The 13,817-nt window shown below is 33.4% G+C and overlaps 1 non-coding gene across 1 annotated transcript; it reads right to left on the bottom strand.

Moving 5' to 3' along the window:
• Positions 1-11,115: 11,115 nt before the first annotated feature.
• Positions 11,116-11,187, bottom strand: TRNAD-GUC (transfer RNA aspartic acid (anticodon GUC)). Its single transcript has one exon. It is a non-coding gene; the product is annotated as a tRNA-Asp (tRNA).
• Positions 11,188-13,817: the final 2,630 nt, after the last annotated feature.

Here is a 13,817-nt window from a genome sequence, read left to right as displayed (position 1 = left end):
AAAGTGAGTATTACTCACGCATAAAATTAGCTTCACAAAGACATCAATAATTATATTAAAAATTAAATTTTAATTTATAAAATAAAACTGTTATGAACAATTTAACTTTTAAAACTAGTTACAGAATCTAGTCATCCCTTTTAAAAATCAAAAATCAACTTTTGATATAGCTATTGATATTCAGTCAAGCTAAATTTTTGCGTGAACGCGTTACTTTGCGAACTCTACAAGATGAACGGTACAAATTACTGCAATTGATGCTTAGTAGGGTTCGCAACGGGCGGTGGCAGAAAAGCCATCTTTTCGGGTTCATCCGGACAGAACTTAAACTCAAATAATTTACCCTTGTTTAGTTTGAGAGGAAACAAAAAAGAAAATAACAAAACAAAGAAGAATTTTCCTCCTACTTTTCTTTTCTTTTCTCTAATTTCCTCCACTCGTTTAAGTGCGTAAAAAAATTGAAGAAGTGGTAAAAGAGGTTTCAAAAAATGGAAGCGTCATTGTTGGGGATCGAACGCGGGTCACCCGCCTGGCAGCAGCCGAAAATACGTGCCACCATACTACAAAACAACCTTGTTAGCACAATCACTCTGATATACATAAATATTTATTTATTAAATCAAGAAATTAATTTCCCATCTAAAGGTGTTTACAAAGTATGGATGGTGTATGGATGGCACCATCCAACTCATCTTTAACAAGAAGTCTACTAGAATACAGATAAAGACCACACTTAAAAAGTTTAAGAATAAGTATAACAATTTTAATGAAAAGTGTTGGCAATATGCATAAACCATTAAACCACGGTTTCCCACGTAAGAACGTAATCTTTTATTTAAGAAAAGGGCAAATTATAGTTACCCCCTCTAACTAACCCTTGCGTACACTTATCCCCTTTTAACTTTTTTTTTGGCACTTAACCCCCTCAAACACTGAAATTCAAACGGTCATAACTTCAAACGGTCATAACTTCTTCGTCCAAAATCGAAAATATGCAAATTATATATCGAGTTTGAGATCTTGAAGTCAGCTTTCTAATGACACCAAAATCACATCACGATTCAAAGCACACAGAAAGTTATGATGAAAAGAGTAAGGGCTGGTAGACAGAAAGACCGTTTTGATCATAACTTTCTGTGTGCTTTGAATCATGACGTGATTTTGGTGTCGTTAGAAAGTTGACTTCAAGACCTCAAAATCGATATATAATTTGCATATTTTCGATTTTGGACGAAGAAGTTATGACCGTTTGAATTTCAGTTAGTGTGAGGAGGTTAAGTGCCAAAAAAAAATTAGAGGGGGGTAAGTGTACGCGAGGGTTAGTTAGAGGGGGTAACTATAATTTGCCCTTAAGAAAATGACCATGGTTTTTCATAAAAACTATTATCTTCACCTGAATATAACCGCATGACGACATATTTTAATTTAACTACGATTTTTGTGCACACCGCAATGGTACAATATTTTTAACCACGTTATTTTGTACAATATTTGGATAAATCATGCTTTTACCTCATTTATGATCTCGTGGAATGGGTTTCAATATTACTCCGCAGTGTGAATATATACTTTTAATAACGAGTAAAAATTGTAATCGAATCATCGTGACTTTTGATAACATCCCAATTCACCATGGTTTTAAAATTGTGATTAAATTATAACAATCACAAGTAAAGCCCTTGTCTTTTATGTTTATTGTAGTAGTCCACATCATTAATACCAAATCAATTAGTATATCGAATTTCTTTTTCATTTTGAGTTTACGCAAGTCATACTGCATGTGATCTTCTCTCTCTCTCTTACTCTCCATATATCCTTATCAAGTTAATAACAATATTTTTGCTTATAAAAAAGATATATATTTTTTGGTATTTTGAAATATTATAAAAAAAGATATACGATCAAACGTCCAAACCCATAATATATACTGTCATAAATAAAGAACTAAACAAGGGCCCCACGCTGATGGAAGAGCCGCTGTGAGGGGTCTGGAGTGGGGATTGGGAAATTCTGTAGTACAAGGCCTTTCAAGACACCCTGTAAAGTGCACACAGGCCATTGATCTTGACAATGTGATTTTGAATTATGACCAATAAGAATAATTTATTACCTGTATAATTGATTTTTAATGTGAACTGTTAATTGATGAGATCTACAGTTGTGTGTCGTCCTACACGGATGTGCACTATAGCACCCCCGGATCCCGAGAATGGACTCCACACGGCGTGCGGTTGGCAGCGTGCAACTCATAAAAGCGGATCAGTACCATGAATAAACATAGTAGTATAGCCTAGATTTTCTATTTACATCTAGGCTACCTATTTGCCACCTTTGAAGCTATATATACATATAGGTAACACCCAAACATCAAAACCAGTACTTCTCTTTTATTAGTTTCTCCAGCTCCAATTACCTACATATATGCACCATTGCTATGGCCTCTGCTATAACCTCCGTCCGTTGCCCACACTGCTACACCTCTCTTTGGGTAAATATATATATGCGTGTGTGTGTCTGCATGTGTGGTCAAATCTAACAAGAGACAGAGAGATTTGTATATGTTTATACTTCGATCGGCCGCGATGAATACATAGTTTGAGTCTCTTTCAATGCCTAGCCTAAATATGTATAAATTTTTTCTCTTTCATCTGCAACGTGCATGAAATTTGTGAATCCCCTAGAGAAAACATCAAGTCAGAAATAATTAAATCATGTTGTCATTAATTATGGTATATATGCATGGATTATACATCTCATCACTTGTCCTTTTTTAATAGCTATCCCTTCGAAGACCCCTAACAAAGAGCAAGCAAACTAATTAAACAAAGGATTATTGTGCATATTGAAATCGTTTCCCTTGATTACTTCCATTGCAATTAATTAAATTAATCAAATGGAGTAGAGATCTCTATGTTTATCTTCTTCTTCTGTTTTGAGTTCACAAATCGTTTTCAGCTGCACTATTTTTCGATTCTATGGTGTCTTCAACTGTACGTTTGAAATGAAATATCTTGGCAATCGTGATATCTACTGGGAGTCGGGTTGCCATATGATTGTTGAATGTATTTTTCGGCTCTATGGGAAGAAAAACCAAATGAAACCTCACACCTTTAGTTCCTTGATTATTTTTCCTATCGTTTCTTCCAGTACTATATCAAATGCTAACAGGCCCGACGTACACAAATATTACCCGGACCTGAATATAGCCTACACGAATCCAATATCCATGTAGAGAAAACATAATTCCGATCCAATCTTTGTGATACTATGTTTTAATTCCCTCCGCCTGTTATTCAATTTTTCCAATGCAACTGTACTAACTGATCAATAATTATATTTGAAAAATGATATTGGCACTCCAAAAATTGATACAGGCACTCCAAAATCAGTGTAACACCAAAGCCACGTTCTTTTATTTTTTGAAGTGTCTGCATCAATTTTTGGAGTGCCAATATCATTTCCCTTATATTTCTTCATAAAATTAACTATATTATGTTCTCTCAATCCATTGCATGCCCTTTATCCTTTTTACATTTATTTCCAAGTTACAAGTCATTAAAATATGGTACGTGAATATATATTACTCCTACATGCATGACATCTCTCTCTCTCTCTCTCTCTCTCTCTCTCTCTCTCTCTCTCTCAGGTTGAGATTCCAAAGGAAATGACGTCGTTGGATAGAGTACCAGTGCAATGCATGAACAAGAGTTGCAATCAAGTCTTTCGCCCATGTTTCAAAAAAAAAACTAGTCCCCAGGTTCCACTCGATCTAGCTCAGCATCGTTTATCTGTTATCTTTGTGTATCTATATATAATATATAGACATATAATATATTGTAATATTGGTAAGAGTATGAAGTCTATATAATTTCTCGCAATTAACTAAGGGATATGCTTCTCCGAGAGAAATTGCACACTGTGCAGTTGAGCTTTTTTCGGTCATTGAGAACTTAATTCAATAATTGGTTCCGTCCGTATTATAGATCTCGTCAAAACACACGATTGTGTTTTATAACCATGATAATTGAATACCAATTACTATGTAAATGGAACAAAAAAAGCAAAACGAATCGAAACTGTATTTTGGTGGGTTTTTTTTTTACAATCGTCATACATCAGCGGGGGTTAATGAGAGGTGTTAGAGTTAACACAGGGGTCCAGAAGCTATCCATAGCTTGAGACCCCAAGGTATTGCCCCAGCAGGGGTCGAACCCAGGATCTCCCCCTCAGGGGAGAGATGACAAACCAACTACGCTGGGCAGTGGTTTGATATTCTAGAGTGTGTGCACAACATCGTTTTTATTTTTTATTTTTACTCCTTTTACATTCTAATTCAGTCTTCAATTAACATGATTTTAAAACCATAGTATGCGTTTTTATGAGATCTACAATATAGACGAAACCACTCATTCATTTTTAGATTCTATCCTAAAAAATGGAATCCTATATTGTGTGCACAAATTTGTTGTGGGGCCCACTATGGGTGGCATACAAATAATCCGAGTTGTTCATTAAATGTAAAATATTTTTTCAAGGACCCCGTGAAAAATTGGCTCAATCCGATACTTATATATATATGCTCCATTTAATCATTTAACTTTTTATTTAGATTTCAGGATAATGAAAAGTTAGATGATTGAATCGAGCACCTATAGGTATAAGATTAAGCTAATTTTTCCTTAAAAAAATGTTTTACATTTAATGAACGACTCAGATCATTTGTGTGGGACCTGTAGTGGGCCCCAAATACGGATTTGTGAGCAATTTGTGTGGGAATTGTCTGTGAACAGACTTAGGCCCCGTTCGGCTAAATAAGCAAAGTGACTTATTTTTTTGTCTTTATTCAAAAAAATTCGTATTTGTTAGTTTTTCGTCAATTTTTTGGGGATTATTGCATCGTCAACCAATTTTTTCGTTTTTATTCAAAAAAAAAAAAGGATTTCGATCGTAATTTTTTTATTTTTAATTCCTTTCATCATGACAATGCAATAATCCCCAAAAAATTGACGAAAAACTAATAAATACGAAAAAAAATTTGAATAAGGACCAAAAAAAAACCAATTGGCTTATTTAGCCGAACGGGGCCTTACTGATTTAAGAGGCATCCACAGTGGAATAATCAAAAATGGATAATCAAAAGGTGCCACATCGTCTTTTGATTATCCATTTAAGGAGTTGTTAAGGTTAGCAATGTAGAGGTTCACAGTGGTACAATCAAAATTGAATAACCAAAACTTGCCACATCATCTTTTTAACTTATAAAAATCTAGAAATTGTAACATAGAAAACAATTTTTTTTAAAATAGTTTTCAAACTAATAAAAATATGTTATTAGAAAAAGAGAAAATAGTTTTTTGAAAACTTTGATTAAAAAAAAAGTTTTCTGGAAAAAGTTCAAAAAACAGTTTTTGAATAGAAAAAGTTTTAGTAAAAAAACTGTTTTAAAAAAAATGGGGAAAAACAGTTTTAATAAAAAAAAGTGTAAAAAAACTATTTTTGCAAGAAAATAAAAACTGTTATTAAAAGTATTTATGTTATAAACATGTTGAAAATGGAAGAAAGAAAGTTTCTATGTAATGATGATATACTTGATTGAGAAAATATGACGACAATTAAATTTGATTATTGGCAAAAGGTTGATAGTTTTGATTATCCGAAGGCCAAAATTTGATGAGTTGCTAAGATGTTTCTAAATTTGGTTATTCCAATGTGAGCTCTTTTTAAGTAAATGTTGCTAACTTTATAAACCTTTTTGTTTTGAATATACCACTGTGGATAAGAGGGTTTTTGTCAACATTTTTAGTACTTTCCATCCTAGAAAATGGAATCCTAAAAATTCAGAATTTAAAAATATCGAAGTTAAAAAGCTTGACTCATCAGTATCAATCACATAGTTTATATAATGGTTATATACAAAAACACTCGATCACTTGACTCAGTAATCAGTACTATCATTCTAATTCAAATGCTAGGCCGAAAAATAAGAAAGAAAACAGAAAATCCTACAGATTGCAGCTTCCTCTTTTTTGACCTCCTTATTGTATTCTATATTTTCATTTCTCTTAAATAGAAAGAATTCAATAAAGGAGATTATTGTTATTATTAATATTTTTTTTGTCTATGTTCCAGATGGGGCAGTCTTCATCATCAACCTCATCCGCACCACCGCCGCCACCTCCCCAAGCAGTAAAGCGTATGTATATCGATATTTCCCTCCGTTTCTTTCGATTACTATATATTCAATCAGTAAATTAAAATGATCCCCAAGACTACAATACACACCCCTTATTTGGGTGTATATCATATGCACCTCCAAAAATGTTATGAATTATAGAAAAAATGTTATGAATCGTATTGCTAAAAAGTTACGAATTGTACAAAGGTTACGAGATACACCAAAATGTTATGAATTATAATGAAAATGTTATGAATCGTACTACTGAAAAGTTATGAATTCTAGAACAAAAGTTACGAAACACTCTAAAATGTTATGAATGAACCACAAAATAGGTGCATATGGTACACCCTTTTAAGGGGTGTGTATTGTAGACTTTCCCATGATCTAGACATATTATTGTTCTCATGAGTTTTCGAATTTTTTGTGTTAATTGTTTTGCAGCTCCTAAGATAAACCCCAAACCTCAAACCAAATACAATAAATTCGTCAGGTAAGAATATAATTCCACGTAAATTTACCTATATTTCTAGAAATTTTTGAACTAGCCCTCTTAATTATTTTCAATTGAGATTTATTTTATTTCATGAAGTAACCCTACCCCCTACTGAATTTTACTTCCTCATTCAACCTCCAATTTATACTACCTTCTTCCTTCTCTCTTCTGTCTTTCAGATTTTTTTCCATTTTATCCTTTCCTACTTAAAGAGAGAAATTTTAAGCAGCAATAAGACTTAGGCTGTGTTCTTTTGAACTTAACTTAAATCTGAGAGTTTTGTCCTTGTTCGAATTTTTTTTTCTCGCATTTGTTAGTTTTGCTCCAAACTTTTGTGGTTATTGATTTGTCCCGACAAGAGAAATCGAAAAAGTATATATATATATTTTTTACTTATACCCAAATATTTTTAGAAATAATTATTTTTTAACAAAAAAAAGTGACTTTGTAATTAATCTACTAAACAATATGCCGCACTAATAGGTATTCGTATTTCGGACCTTCGAGTCCATGACGCAAGTATTTATTCCTCCTTTCGTCTCATTTCTTTGATCCTTTTACAAGAATTTGAACTTCTTTTGGTACATGCAATAATATTATTTCCTAATTCTCTCCCACTTCTTTTCAATTTCGCAAACACATATGGATAGCTTTGAAAAGTTGCAAAATTTTTGTTTTGATCTTTCCCCCTGGAAATTCATTCGGGGACATTCTACAATGAATTACAAGATGCTTTTGCCACCGCTAATTTGAGTGCAATCTCAATTTCGTCCCTCTAGTATTAATTGTGTCATTTTTAATCTTGTAGTTTATATTTTGTCTCAATTTGGTCCCTCTCACTGACGGTGTTATTAGAACTAACGAAACTCTGGGGCAAAATTGACATTTCACTCATAGAGGGACGAAATTGAGACAAAATGCAAACTAGATGGACTGTTTTAAAAATTTTACATTTTACATTTGATGTTGCAAAGACAAACTCATACCTAATAACTTTCTCACCTTAATTATTTTTCTTTTATTGAATAATCAAAATATATTAGGGAAATAAAAAACAATACTTTAGAATATAATATAGACAATATTATAAAATTCGAAAAGAATCCCTTAGTTAAATAACTTTGCACTGAGTTTTTTCTTTCAATGGATTTATCTTGATTTTTACAATTCCATTATGTTCTTTTTTACGCTATTAGAAAAAAAAAAATGTTTCGTAACAAAATGTTTCATCACAACTTTTTCCTTAATCACCAGAAAAAAAATTCTTTATTTTCGCTATTAGAAAGAAGAAAAATGTTTCATATAAAGATTAACAAAGTATTTCATAACAATTTTTTTCGTAATTGCATAGAAAAGAACATATATAACGGGATTGTAAAAATTAAGATAAATCCACTGGAAAAAAATCAATGCAAAGGTATTTAACTAAGGGATGCTTTTCGAATTTCATAATATTATTTGTAATATATTTGAAAATATTTTTTTTTAATTTCCTCAATACATTTTGATTATTCAATCAGAGAAAGATTTTAGGTGTGAGCTTGTCTTTGCAAAATAAAAAAAATGTAAATTTTCTAAATTAGTCACTTTTGTTTGTATTTTGTCTCAATTTCGTCCCTCTAAGAGCAAAATGTCAATTTTGCCCACGAGTTTCATTAGTTTTAATAATGGCGTCAATGAGAAGGACCAAATTTAGACAAAATATAAATTATAGGGTTAAAAATGACACAATTAATACTATATGGACGAAATTGAGATTGCACAAAAACTAGAGGGACTATTTCTAAAATTAACCTAAAGAACTAATGACATTTTTGTAAAATATTTGAGAGAGTGTGGGCACTTTCTTAATAGAGTTAGAAAGCACACTTCATCTTTTGGATCAAATCAATCTCAGCCATTCTTTTAACTTGTGTTTGTGTGGACCCCACACCCTTGTGTTTTATTGTAATGGTGAATGAGTTGAGTTTACGTCGGCGGACGGTGGTGGAATGCTCTGGAGAAGTAGAGGAATGGGCAGAATAGAGAGAGAGACCCAAAAGACAGCGTTGTTTTTTTTTTTGGTGATCCTAACGATAGAAGTTGATGACCAGTGGGTAAAAAAAACTAATGGCATTTTTGTAAAATATTTGACGGAGTGTAGGCACTTTCTTAATAGAGTTAGAAAACACACTTCATTTCTTAGATCAAATCAATCTCAGCCTTTCTCTCAATTTTGCATCGTGTATATATATATCAAGTGTGCTGTATTTATATGTGTTATTCCATGATAGCGAGGAGATACGCCGCCTCAAAACTGCCAATCCTCATATGTCACATCAAGATGCTTTTGTCACCGCTAAACGTAATGTAAGTGTTATTTAAAATCAGCTGATATATTTATGTGTGCGTTACCAATAAACAAGCTTCATTTAAGGATTGCGATTTTGGCACCCTAAAAATTGATGGTTACTTCATCAATTTTTGAAATGCTAAAATTAATTTCCTTCTTTTAATTATTTGGTTAATTTCTAATTACTGCAAATTACTATAAAGTGGGCCAGGAACGGTCCGCATTAATTCGCCAACCCGCGGGTCAATGTCTGGGTGCAGCAACATTAATTGTAAGTACACATTTTTCAGTCGTTAACCAATGTTTTCTGTTAAATTAAGGAACTGAATGAAAAAACAAAACTCATTTCCATGTGGATTGACAATTAATCTTCCAAATGCTAAATCAGCTACTCCTTAAAACACTGTATTTGAATCAAGAAACGATAATTATCAACTATCGATGCATATATGGAGCGAATGAAAACATGAATTTAAAAAAAAAAAAAAATATCACTAAATTTCCTATTATTATACGGAATTTTTCGATCTCCAATATGTATGGCTTTGTTTGAATGTAGAACTTGTAGACGAATTCTTGTGAAGTGAAAAATATGGCAAGGGATATAGTAACGCCAATATATATCTCTTACCTTCTTTTTGCTCTATAAATTTAGGATTCAAAAACAAAGTAAAATTACAAAGAAATTCCCCCCTTTTTTTTCTTTTGCAAGATTGGTGTTTAATTAATTAGTTGGTGTTGCAGGAATGAAGTGATGACCCTGTGTTGCAGAACCATTGAAGACAACTAGCTAGGGCTTTTCATATACGTAATGCTTTAGTTTCCTTTACGCAGTATTAGATACTACTACGAGTTGTTTTTTTTTTTTTTCTTTTTCATATATCCTTGTGTAATAAGTATCTAATAACTATCTAATGCGATGATTGCGAGTTCGAATGAGTTGCAAAGCATGAGTTCGTATGTTTAGAAGGACCTTCTCTCTGGTCACATATTTTGTATTCAATCAAATTCTTTTGACTTTGGATTAAATATTCCTTGGGATCGGACATTTAATTTCACAAAAGGGTAACGTTTCTCTACACAATTCTGGCCCTTAAACTGAGCCCAAACATATAGTAATGTTGGGCCGTCAGCTATTCAATTTTCTTTTGAAAGGGCCCACACTAACTTTTCTCGAGGTAGTGAGTCTGTATAGAAATTAAGCGAAAGGAGTCATGTTTCATGTAATTGCGAGTAAGTGAATCGACTGATCAAAGGTTGGATGTCTTCAGCGATCAGATCAATCGGTTTTAAAAGAGATCAAAAGCATAAATCAGATCGATCGGGTTATCAACCACTCATTAATCAAAACCTCTTGTCTAGTTTTTGTTTTTTGTCAATATTGTATACAATAGAGGGGTTTAGTGGGTGTATTAGAGTTAGCACGTGAGAGGTCTAGAGGCTATTCATAACTCTTGCTTCCAAAGCCCTGTCCCTCGTGGGACTCGAACTTTGATCATCACTGGGAAACTTCCTGTCTAGTTGAGACGGAAATTGGGACTAGATAGATAGATTGATTGGGTCATCAATCGGATTACGCGAATTATATTAAGACATGTTCATGGCTCCTCCGTGAATAAGTCAATCTCTAAAATCAATAACTGCAAACAATCCTTCGACTACATACAGGTCAACCTAATCGAAAATTGTTGTGTGTATACCGAATGACATTTTCGACCTAACTTCAAATCCTCACAGATTCACTGAAACAACACTCTTCAAACATGATAACAAGCACACATTGTTTTGCTTGTCTATATATATATATAAAGGCGTATACTATATAAGCGCAGCAGAACATGTAAACAAACCCTAGAGGAGCTCCAGTATTTCTTGTCCTAGGGGCCACTGTACAGCTTTCCGATTGAGATGACTTCGAGGCCGTCCGATTTCTCTTCGTTGGGTTTCCCATTGAAGTGATTCAGGATCGTTGTCTCCCACTCAAACGCTGCGAGCTCAACAAATCGGAGGAGAGAGAGAGGCTTAAATGGCGGGAACGAATTTTCGGTCTTTTATGCATTCCCTCCACTCGTAAAAAAATTAAGTGGAACAGGGGTTTCGAAAAAAGAGAAGCGCCGTTGCCGGGGATCGAACCCGGGTCACCCGCGTGACAGGCGGGAATACTTACCACTATACTACAACGACCTTGTTGGCTTGACATCTCCGATGTAGATATTTATTTTTTCCAATCTGAAGGTGTCTACACTTTACAGAGTATGTACGGTACCATCCAACTCATCTTTTAACAACAAACATCTATATCATTTTTGCTAAATTTTCCGAATATTTTTGTACTTTGAAGCAAGGTTCTGAATGTCATACCGGTAGCTGTACCGTATTTTTTAGTGGTACAGTAAGTACCCGTAGTAGTATAATTTTAGGTACCGTTTCGAATTTTTTGCTATATATATATATCTATGTTAATATGCATACTTATATGTATCAATGTATGCTCAAAAAGATCCCAAAAAAATCAACTAACATGAAAATATTGAGCAAAAACATTATTATTCATGATTATGAAGCTCACATATTAAGAAATAAAAAAATTATATGCACTTTTTTAGTCCGAGGTCTTAATTGTGGAATTACCCTCCCAAAAAAATGTATAGTAGGATTGGTATTGTCCGGTGCACCCAGTCCAGTATTTTCTGATATGGCTGGTATTGATGGGTATTCGAAGTGAAATGAAAATAGAAGGGTTAGGCAAATTCGGTACATCGGGACCACTTTTCGGGGGCCTACAACAAAATTTAAAAATAGGGGCCTTTTTCATCAGGCTATTATAGTGGGTAACTGGGTACCAAGTATAAGGGCCCTTACAGTTTGTAAATTTTTGGGACCTAAAACGACTGCACCTCGAGCTTTAACTTAGGCTCACTCTGCTAGTATGTACCGGCTGGTCGGTACAACACGAGATTAAAAACCTTACTTGAAAGGTGTTAACAAAATTTCCAAGCAGTATTTGATTAACAGTTCATGTCGAAATCAAAACTAGGATTTGTTCCTGAAGTTTTGGTGATTAACTTCTACAACATGCTCGAGGCCAAAGTGTTGCTAGCTATATCTGACTCTTGTTTGAATTATTATCCTTGAAAATTGTAAGTTATCGAAAGAGGATATTGCATTGAGGACAATTAATTAAGATCTTCAAGAAGTTAATTAAATTCTTTTTGAGCCAATTCTCTTAAGTAATTAGTTTATGTTGAGACAGGTAATCCTTTGAAATTTCAAAAAAAACCTTTTGTAGTTCAAATGGGAAACAACCCTAAAGCGTTTACGTTTTCTCCTCCAATTTTTTGTTGCCATTTTAGGAGTACTACTAGAAGTGAATTAATCCCCGATAAAAAAAAAAAGAGATCATTTACATCATATATGAAGTATGAATAACAAACGGGACAATATATCAATTGCGAGAGTCCACAAAACAACCAAGCCTAACAACTTAACCAAGAAATAAACCCATATATTATAGGTGGCATTAAATGTCTAATATTGAAAATGTTCTACTAGCTATCAGGCATTTTTGGTCGCTTATTTCTCCTTCAGCTCCATTGAGACCAGCAACTCCACCTTCACACAATATTTCATCTCGAGGATTTGCAGATTCTTGTAATTGAGGAAGCATATAGGAAGGCAATGCATACACCAATTGGACACAACGCCATACCCTCAACAACCGAAGTTTGCAGAATGATTCAGCTTCTTTCTTTGGTTCTGGGAGTGATTGTTTGTCCCAAATCTCTGTTATAGGCACATAAGAAATACAATACATTCATTAGTGATTGAATACCAATGAGGTCCAATCAAGCTCTAAATCCATCAAAATAAGCATTCAATATTCCACTATGTTATATATATGTTTCTTAGAGCAACAAATTGCAACTCCATATCTTCAACTGAGGGTGAATAATAACGAGGTCCAATCAAGCTCTAAAATCCATCTCTGCTTCAAATCTCAAAATATGGAGAGCTATTTATTACAAACGGAGGAATGCAATACCTTGGTCCAAAGCCGAATGCCGCTATTTGAGATAGATCTACTTATGAGCACTGTTGAATCAGATGATCAACAAAAATATCCAGCTCATATTTAGACAAATAAAATTCAGGCTAATCAAGATAAAATTTAACTAAGCGTACTATAGTTTGTAGGCATGCCAACTTACAGTATTGTATATAAATATTACTCCCTCCGTCCAGATTTAATTGTCCATAGTTCTATTCTAAGATCATACGCAATGGGGTTTAATATATTTGTGTGTTAAAATATTTGTTAAAAGGTGTATTAGGATAAAAATAGGTCTCGCAAGTGTGTGTTAGACATTGATAATATAGAAGTGTGTTAGAATATCCACAATGAGTTTGGTAAATTTGTGTGTTAAAATATTTGTAAGGATAAAAATGAGTCCCACAAGTGTGTATTAGAAGTAGCGGATATTTATATTTTATGATTGAAGTTTGAAGTTTGAATTATAGAGGTGAGACCCACTTATTGTTTGCTAGCATCTTTGTCAAATTTGGCACACATGCTAACACACTACTAGATTTAGCACACTCTAGCACACAAGCATTGTGGCACAAAAAATAAATTTTTGTTTGCAAAGTCTTAGAACACACTAGTTAACAAACCCATTATGGATGCTCTAACCGGCTAAAAAAACGGGTTATATCTTTGAATCCGTAATGAATTTCATATCGAATATAGATCTTGTTTGATAAATCTCGATTAATTCTATAATATAATATTTTCGAAATCACGTAAAACATTATAA

The sequence above is a fragment of the Rhododendron vialii genome, chromosome 9a (assembly GCF_030253575.1).
Source record: "Rhododendron vialii isolate Sample 1 chromosome 9a, ASM3025357v1".
NCBI lineage: Eukaryota > Viridiplantae > Streptophyta > Magnoliopsida > Ericales > Ericaceae > Rhododendron > Rhododendron vialii.
Note: the sequence above shows the minus strand (reverse complement) of the source record. Positions and strands in the feature narration are given on the sequence as shown.